Raw genomic sequence first — 7,204 nt, forward strand, 5'->3', positions numbered from 1 at the left:
AGCTCGTCTAGCACAGATGGCCGATAGGGTTGTGTAGCTCTTATTATTCATTTGTTCTGAATTGGAAAGTTTTTTCTGTCCTTGTGAATGCCGAAGGGAAGGACTGCTATTTGCAGCATAGGTGTGCACCTGTAAGTCGATGATGGTGCTGATCCCCCCGAGTCAGAGCCGCCGTCAGAGGACTGGGGTGATGCCAGCGGTCACACCACAGCTGCCATCAGCTGTCCTGTGCAGCGGCAATGCAGACCGGCGACTACCAGCCTTGGCTAGGTTTGGGTTAGCTCCCACTCCAATGGACGAGTGTTGCTAATCATTGCTAATCGTTTAAGCCATCTAGTCTTGCCCTTATTTTGTTACAGTATTTATGGGAATTCCTACTAATGTGATGTTGCCCCCTGTTCTGAGGGGATTCGTGTGAAGAAACTTCCCAGCACTTCTGCTCAGCTTACACAGTTCACACTAGTGTTTTGGATCCAGGCCCAGAAATGTCAATTTATCTCTTCTGCTGATTGTGTAATAGGCAAACGTACATTGCATTAACCTTTTTAAATTTAACTTTTATTAATCTCGAGTATGCTGTAGGAAGATAAAATTACCTGAGTGCCTGAGCCTGCAAACTGAGCTTTCCAGGTGTAGGTTAATTTTAGTGTGGAAGAAGCACAGCCATACATAAGAGATTTCGGTTACCGGTATGAGAGAAGGTATGCTTTTTCCTTAGGACTCTGAGCCAGTAGCACATGGTGAACATAGCAGTGTTCTCCAACACATTTTTCTCCCATAGCTATCATTAATTTTACTTTTAACCCAGGTGAAGGAGTGTTCATAAGTTCTGCTTAAGAATTCAGTCATGGTTTTATAAAGTCACCATAGTGCTTTAAAAATTGTAGAAGAATTTGGTTTCAGGGTAGTGCTAGTTGGAGTTAGGATGTAGAGATTTAAAGTCAGCTTACTGTCAGAAAAGCTAGGATCTCACATGATGAGATAGGAAATTGACTAAATAAAAGTATAATTTAAAGTACAAGTTAAAATCGAAAGCAAAAAGCTACTGATACGTCTGGTAAGAACAGGTGAGCTATCAGTTCATCCTAGAGCAAGCACTGCCTGTGTAGTCTTAGTTCCTGCTTAACGTTAGTTCCCATGTAAATAATGGTGGCCAGCAACATACCTTTACACTGGCTTCTGTGTTTTCTTAATGAAACTTAATGAAAACAAAGTTTTAAAGTAAAACAAATGACCTTAATTTTCAAACTCCCCTATGACAGATTGTATCCATTTCTCATTTGTAACTGAAAGCAGTAGTCAGTTTTTCATTTTTTTTACCTGTTCCTGCAGTTACAGTCTTAACAATAGCATTTATATTGACTTAAGGTCACTCAGGGAGCTTTATATACATTTTTTTAGCCATTATTTGGTTGTCATGCTCAATTTTGGCAGTCACAAGACTAGTCCAGCCAGAGAATTACTAACTGATATGTATGCATCACTAGGCTATAGCTGATTTAACCATTGTTGGATTGCATCTCTCTTGCAAGGCAGAAACAGCCTATGGAAAACAGCATCTTGCGTTAAAATATAATAGCACAGTGAATATGGGAAGACTGGGACCTGTCTTTAATAGTCAGTTGAGCAAATAATCAGAGTTTGTTAAACTTTTTCTGATTTTGAAGAAGTATTGAACTGAAGAAATAAAGCTTTTTTGTCGTAAAAGGTGTTTGCCTGGGAGATTATGTTGACATGCTGCTTATTTTGCAATAGCTAGGGTCAGTGGCTCCATGCAAGCAAACTTTGCTGAGGCTTCTTCATAAATAAAATGAATAGGTTATTTAACCTGCTGCTGTACTTCAACAAACCATACTGCTGAATGAGCAGTCCTCAAACAATATTACACAGGAAAATGCCACAGTACTGTAAATAACTTTGGTTTAACAAAGGACCTATCTTCCTGCCATCCTCTCTGGGACAGCTTTCTGTCCTCCTGCCTTTGTTGTGTGGGGGGAAAGAACTTCTCTTTCATGAGGGGTTTAAGGTAAAAATCTGCAACACCCAACACCAAAGACAATGCCTGGTTTAGAAGAGGAAGCTCCTACATACTTGCAAGAGATTCTTTTGGAGCATGGTGAAGGAAAGTCAGGTAGGATAAGGCCTTCGATCTGAGCAACTTCTCTAGTCAAACCTTGCCACATGGATTATTTAAGCAAGTATATTAAGCTGAGTGGGGGAGCAAATAATAAAGGTTCCCTGAAACAAGGGGCCATCTGGAGCTGTGACAATTTAGTGGCAGAGGACCTGCTCTGGTCTTCCCTCTGTTAGTGTGGAGCACAGTGATTGGCAGTGTTCTTCAGATAGTGCAGATCTGAAAGATGCCTAGTCATGCCTTGGAGGCATGGTACACCCTGCTGCTTTAATCAAATCCTTTGCGTGTACTGCATTTAAACTAAAAACAAACAAACAACCCTCCCATGTGCTATAGAGCTACTGTTCTCGGTTCATTCATCATTTTTCAAAAATACCGAGTTTAATTAGCAGTATTTTGAGTGTAGCTTTGTTGCAGACTGAAAAAGATTCATTTAGTAGAAATCTGCTTCCTAAGGGTCCTACATGGCCTAGTTGTGAGATTCATTGTTCTGGCAGGAAAAAAATGATGCAATATGAGCACCCTAATGTAATTTTGAATGGATAAAAGGGATATGTATATTTAGATCATTAGCTAAAGAACATTAGTGAGTTAACCTGTAGTAATACTAGTGTTGGTTCTGCGAAGACCGTGGAAACCAAAACCACAAAAGTTTCTTTTGCTAGTATTATCTGTAGAAACTTTCAACCTCTACACAGACTTTTCAGTTTCCTCCTAAGCCATCAGAGTTTCTGTTGGAAACCATTGTTTACATAAGCTTTGGAGAGAGAAAACTGTGATTTAGTTCTCCATCTTCAGATTGTAAAGCAATTTGTTGCTAGTTAAAAATATATTTAAAATCCACTGAAATGCTGTTTCCCAGCTTGTGTGTGCCTTTGTGCAGTAGTATTTTCAAGCATACACCCCACAGTTCATGTTACTACTACTTTTCTGGTCAGAGTATCACTGAGGTTCTGGACAAATACAAGGCAGGAACAAATTAGCTTTCTCTTGCCTATGTGCATTTTCTTCATGAAAATGTGGAAATAAGGGGACAGACAGTGTAAGTTTTCCCTGTTCATAATGATTAGATCCATTCCTGCATCTGCACTCTGAAACTGCTTAGTAAAATACCTTATTATAAAGGGAATATGGACTGGTAGGAATGGTGTGTCTTTGAGACCTTTGAAACAAAGTTTTAAGTTTTAATAATTTTGACTCTGAAAAGTCTGCCTCCAAGGCCAAGCAGGATGTTAGGTATGTATGAGTAACCTTTTATTAAAATTCTTTTCCTGTTCCTTCCAATTAATTCAAAGAAATGTATATATTACTGCTCAGCATGTTTGTTGTTATACAAATGTGTTGTAGCTTCCTCTTGTTTAAATCTTTGTTTATTAAAAAGTTGGATTTGGTATAGAAATGTACGCCATTGCAGTCTCTCTGTTGGTCTTTCTGCCTGAGTTCAGAATTTTATTAAAGTTTTAGAACTTGTAAATACTGAGGAAAAGTCTGTCTAGAAGTAGGAAGAGAGAGAGACCAACTTATTGGACAGCTCTGCCTGTGTCTTTGTTATTTGGCAGTTATGAGCTATCTAATCAGCATACGTAAAGTGGCCCATGAGGTTTAACAAATGCATCCTGCGCTAACCATAGCACAGGCTGTTTCTTGTCTGCTTGAGTTTCTCAACAAATCAAACACCAGAAATATTAGGCACCAGAGCATGCCCAGGAATGGAAAAAGATACACCTGCAGCTGGCAGTGAAACCTTGAAGTACAAATCTGTGAGGAATGAGGCTTCGCTATTTTTGATCTTCAGAAATCTTTTTGTAAGAGAATGTGAAAGCACACAAAAAAAATATCTAAACAATATTGTAAGACCCCTGCAAATGTTTCAGTTACATGGTATTTTTCTTGAGAAACTGATCCAGGTCTACACTAACCTGTAAACCTCCCTTGCTGCTGAAAGCAGTTATGCATATGGGTATGCATAAATAATTTCACAGAGTCACAGAATAGTTGAGTTTGGAAGAGACCTCTGGACATAACCTGCTCCAAGCTACTTGCAGGCAGGTTTAACTAGAGCAGTTTGCCCTTTGTAATTTATCTCCATCTTCACTGCTCCCCCAGCCATGCATTTGTGCACATAGGTAACATTTCCCTGAGCCTTCTTTTCTCTAGGCTGCACAATCCCAGCTATCTCAGCCTGTTCTTACATGTCAGATGCTCCATTCCCTCCATCATCTTTACGGCCTTTAGCTGGACTCACTCCACTATGTCTGTGCCTCTTCTGTAGTTCTAACGCACATACCAATGCAAACCAGGATGCTGTTGGCCTTCTTTGTAAAAAGGACCCATTCCTGCTTATTGGTCAGCTTTGTGTCCACCAGCACTCTGCATCCTTCTCTGCAAAGCTGCTTTCCAGATGGCTGGCCCTCAGTGTGTACTGGTATCTGGGACTGTTCCCCCCAGATGTACGACTTCGAGTTTTATTTTCTTGAACTTCATGTGGTTCCCGTCAGTCCATTCCTCAAGCCTGACTAATTCCCCCTGAATGGCAAACCATTGTTATCAGAATGTTATCAGCCTCTTCTCCCCATTTTGTATGATATTCAAACTTTCTGAGAGTGCACCCTGTCATTAACAGAGATGTTAAACAGCACTGGTCCCACTATTGACCCCTGATGCACTGAATGGTGACTGGACTCCAGCTTGACTTCTTGCTGCTGATCGCAAGGTTTGGAGCCAAGTGTTCAGCCAGCTTTCTGTCTACCTCACCATACCTGTATCTAGTTCATTTTTTGTCAGTTTGTCTATGAGGACATTATGAGAGAAAAGGTTGAAAGCTTTGCTAAGGTTCAGATTCACAGCATTCAGATATCACCAACCCAGTCATCCAGTCACAGAAGGCTATCAGGAAGGTTAAGTGTAATTTCCCCTCTGCAAATCCATGCTGACTAGTCACAATCACCTCTTTGCTCTTCATATATTTAGAAATTGTTTCAGGATTAGTTGATCCATCACCTTCCCAGTGATTGAGGTGAGGCTAATAAGCCTACAGTTTCCTGGCTCTGACTTCTTGCTCTTCTGGAAAACAGGAGGGACATTTTCTTTTTCCTGGTGCTCAGGAACCTTCCTGTTCTGCCTGACCTTTCAAAGACAAAAGTGGCCTCATGACAACGTTGGCCAGCTCCCTCAGCACTTATGTGCATCCTATCAGATTCAGTGGTTTCATGTGTATCCAGTTCAGCTCAGTGTTCCCTAACTTGATCCTCCTCCAGTCTTCTGCATGTCCTTTGCCTGCACGTACCTTCCCGCCCTTCAGCAGTGGTTCCACATTTTATATCTTCCTTTTGCTACAATTTTCATTATATTTTGAATATTCTGTTTTTATTGTGAGATTTTCAGGACAAGGATAATTGCTGTGAAGTGCAAAGAAATTATTTGCTGAAATACAAAATGACACAACATTATTGTATCTGCACACCAGTGTTTTCATTTGCTTTTAAAAAAAATGTCTATAAGCAAATTGCATGTTGCTTCTGGGGAATATCATGCTATCCTTACCTCCTGGAAAACAAACCCATCTGGCCACAGTATTTCAGTTACTGCTAAGCCATAGGCTAAGGAGGATGTCCAAGACACTTCTTGTGCAGAGAAAAAGGGATGGTGATTGGGCGTGAGAGCATTGGTTGAAACAGCTCAATATACGTGGTATTTTTCAGATCTGAAGTTTTTCCCATGGATTTTATGTGAATTCTTCGTGGATCATATCTGAGAAACAGAATAATATATATGTATGTGTATTTGTAGGCTTGAAGGAGGGAAGATTAAAGCTCTAAACCCTTTCAGAGGAACCCATTGGGCTAGAGGCCAAAAAAAAAAAAAAAGAATATTACGATGACAGCAACAGCCATATTAGGAAGAAATTCTTTACTATAAAGGTGTTGAGGCACTGGCACAGGTTGCCCAGGGAAGCTGTGGCTGCCCCATCCCTGGCAGTGTTCAAGGCCAGGTTGGACGGGCCTTTGAGCAACCTGGTCTAGTGGAAGGTGTCCCTGCTCGTGGCAGGGAGGTTGGAACCAGATGATCTTTAAGGTCCCTTCCAGTCCAAACCATTCCGTGATTCTACGATAGGTGGAACAGAGTACCTCCACACAAGTGAGCTAAGTAGTGATGTTTCAGGACTGAATATTACACTAGATTTAAAACTAGTATTTGGTGTTTCCATCAACAAATAATTGATGCTCCAAGAATACAGATAGCTATAATTATAGCTAGGTGTATCTATAGATACTGACACAGCAATTAGTCCTTAAGAAAGCAACTGGGCACTCCGGGGCACAAAAATGGTGGCTAGAGTGGGAGGTGGTTCCCGAGTTCAGTGGCAGCAGATCCAGGAGCAGCTGGAAAGCCCCCAGTCCTTTCTCACTAATACAGCCATGAGAGCCTGGAAGCAAAACTGCCTTGGCCAGGTAGGTGAGCAAAATCATAAAGATGTTTTGGTTCTTACTTATCAAAGCACCCCAGTATTTGGGGAGTGGAGGAAATACATGCTTTAGAAAGATATCTGGCCTAGAAATCAGGTTCAGCCCCACCTTGAAGCAGGAGTGCCTGGCAATTTATGAAGTCCACAGTTAATACATTGATTACAAGATAACTCCTGTGATTGAATATAATCATAAAGACATCTCACAGGGTTTCCTACTCATTTCTCAGGGGCTAGGATTACAGCATACTCCACTAGCTTTGTCAGAGGCATCCCAAAGGAACGTCTGTTTCCCAAGCCCTTGCAAAGGTACAAGCTTTATTTGTGTCTCCCAGTGGCTGCACAGTTGCCAAGTGTTCAGGAATCAATCTGCACCCTCCTTGCTGATACATGTGAGTATTTGCATGCAATCTCCCAGAGTCTAGGAGGAGGTACAGACTGAAGATGGAAAGAAAGGTTATGTATGAGTAGCCAGAACTCTCTGAAGCATCCATTTTACCTGTATGCATGATTCTTGTCACAGAGTTACATATTATCAGTGATTGAAAGGGATAGCTTGACTTGTCCAGTCTCTTCCTGAGTGCTGCTGAGATCCTGTTCCTGAG

Source organism: Pezoporus wallicus, unplaced genomic scaffold (genome assembly GCF_028554395.1).
Source record: "Pezoporus wallicus isolate ANWC-B61680 ecotype Strahan unplaced genomic scaffold, APGP_CSIRO_Pwel_v1 scaffold_8224, whole genome shotgun sequence".
Taxonomy (NCBI): domain Eukaryota; kingdom Metazoa; phylum Chordata; class Aves; order Psittaciformes; family Psittacidae; genus Pezoporus; species Pezoporus wallicus.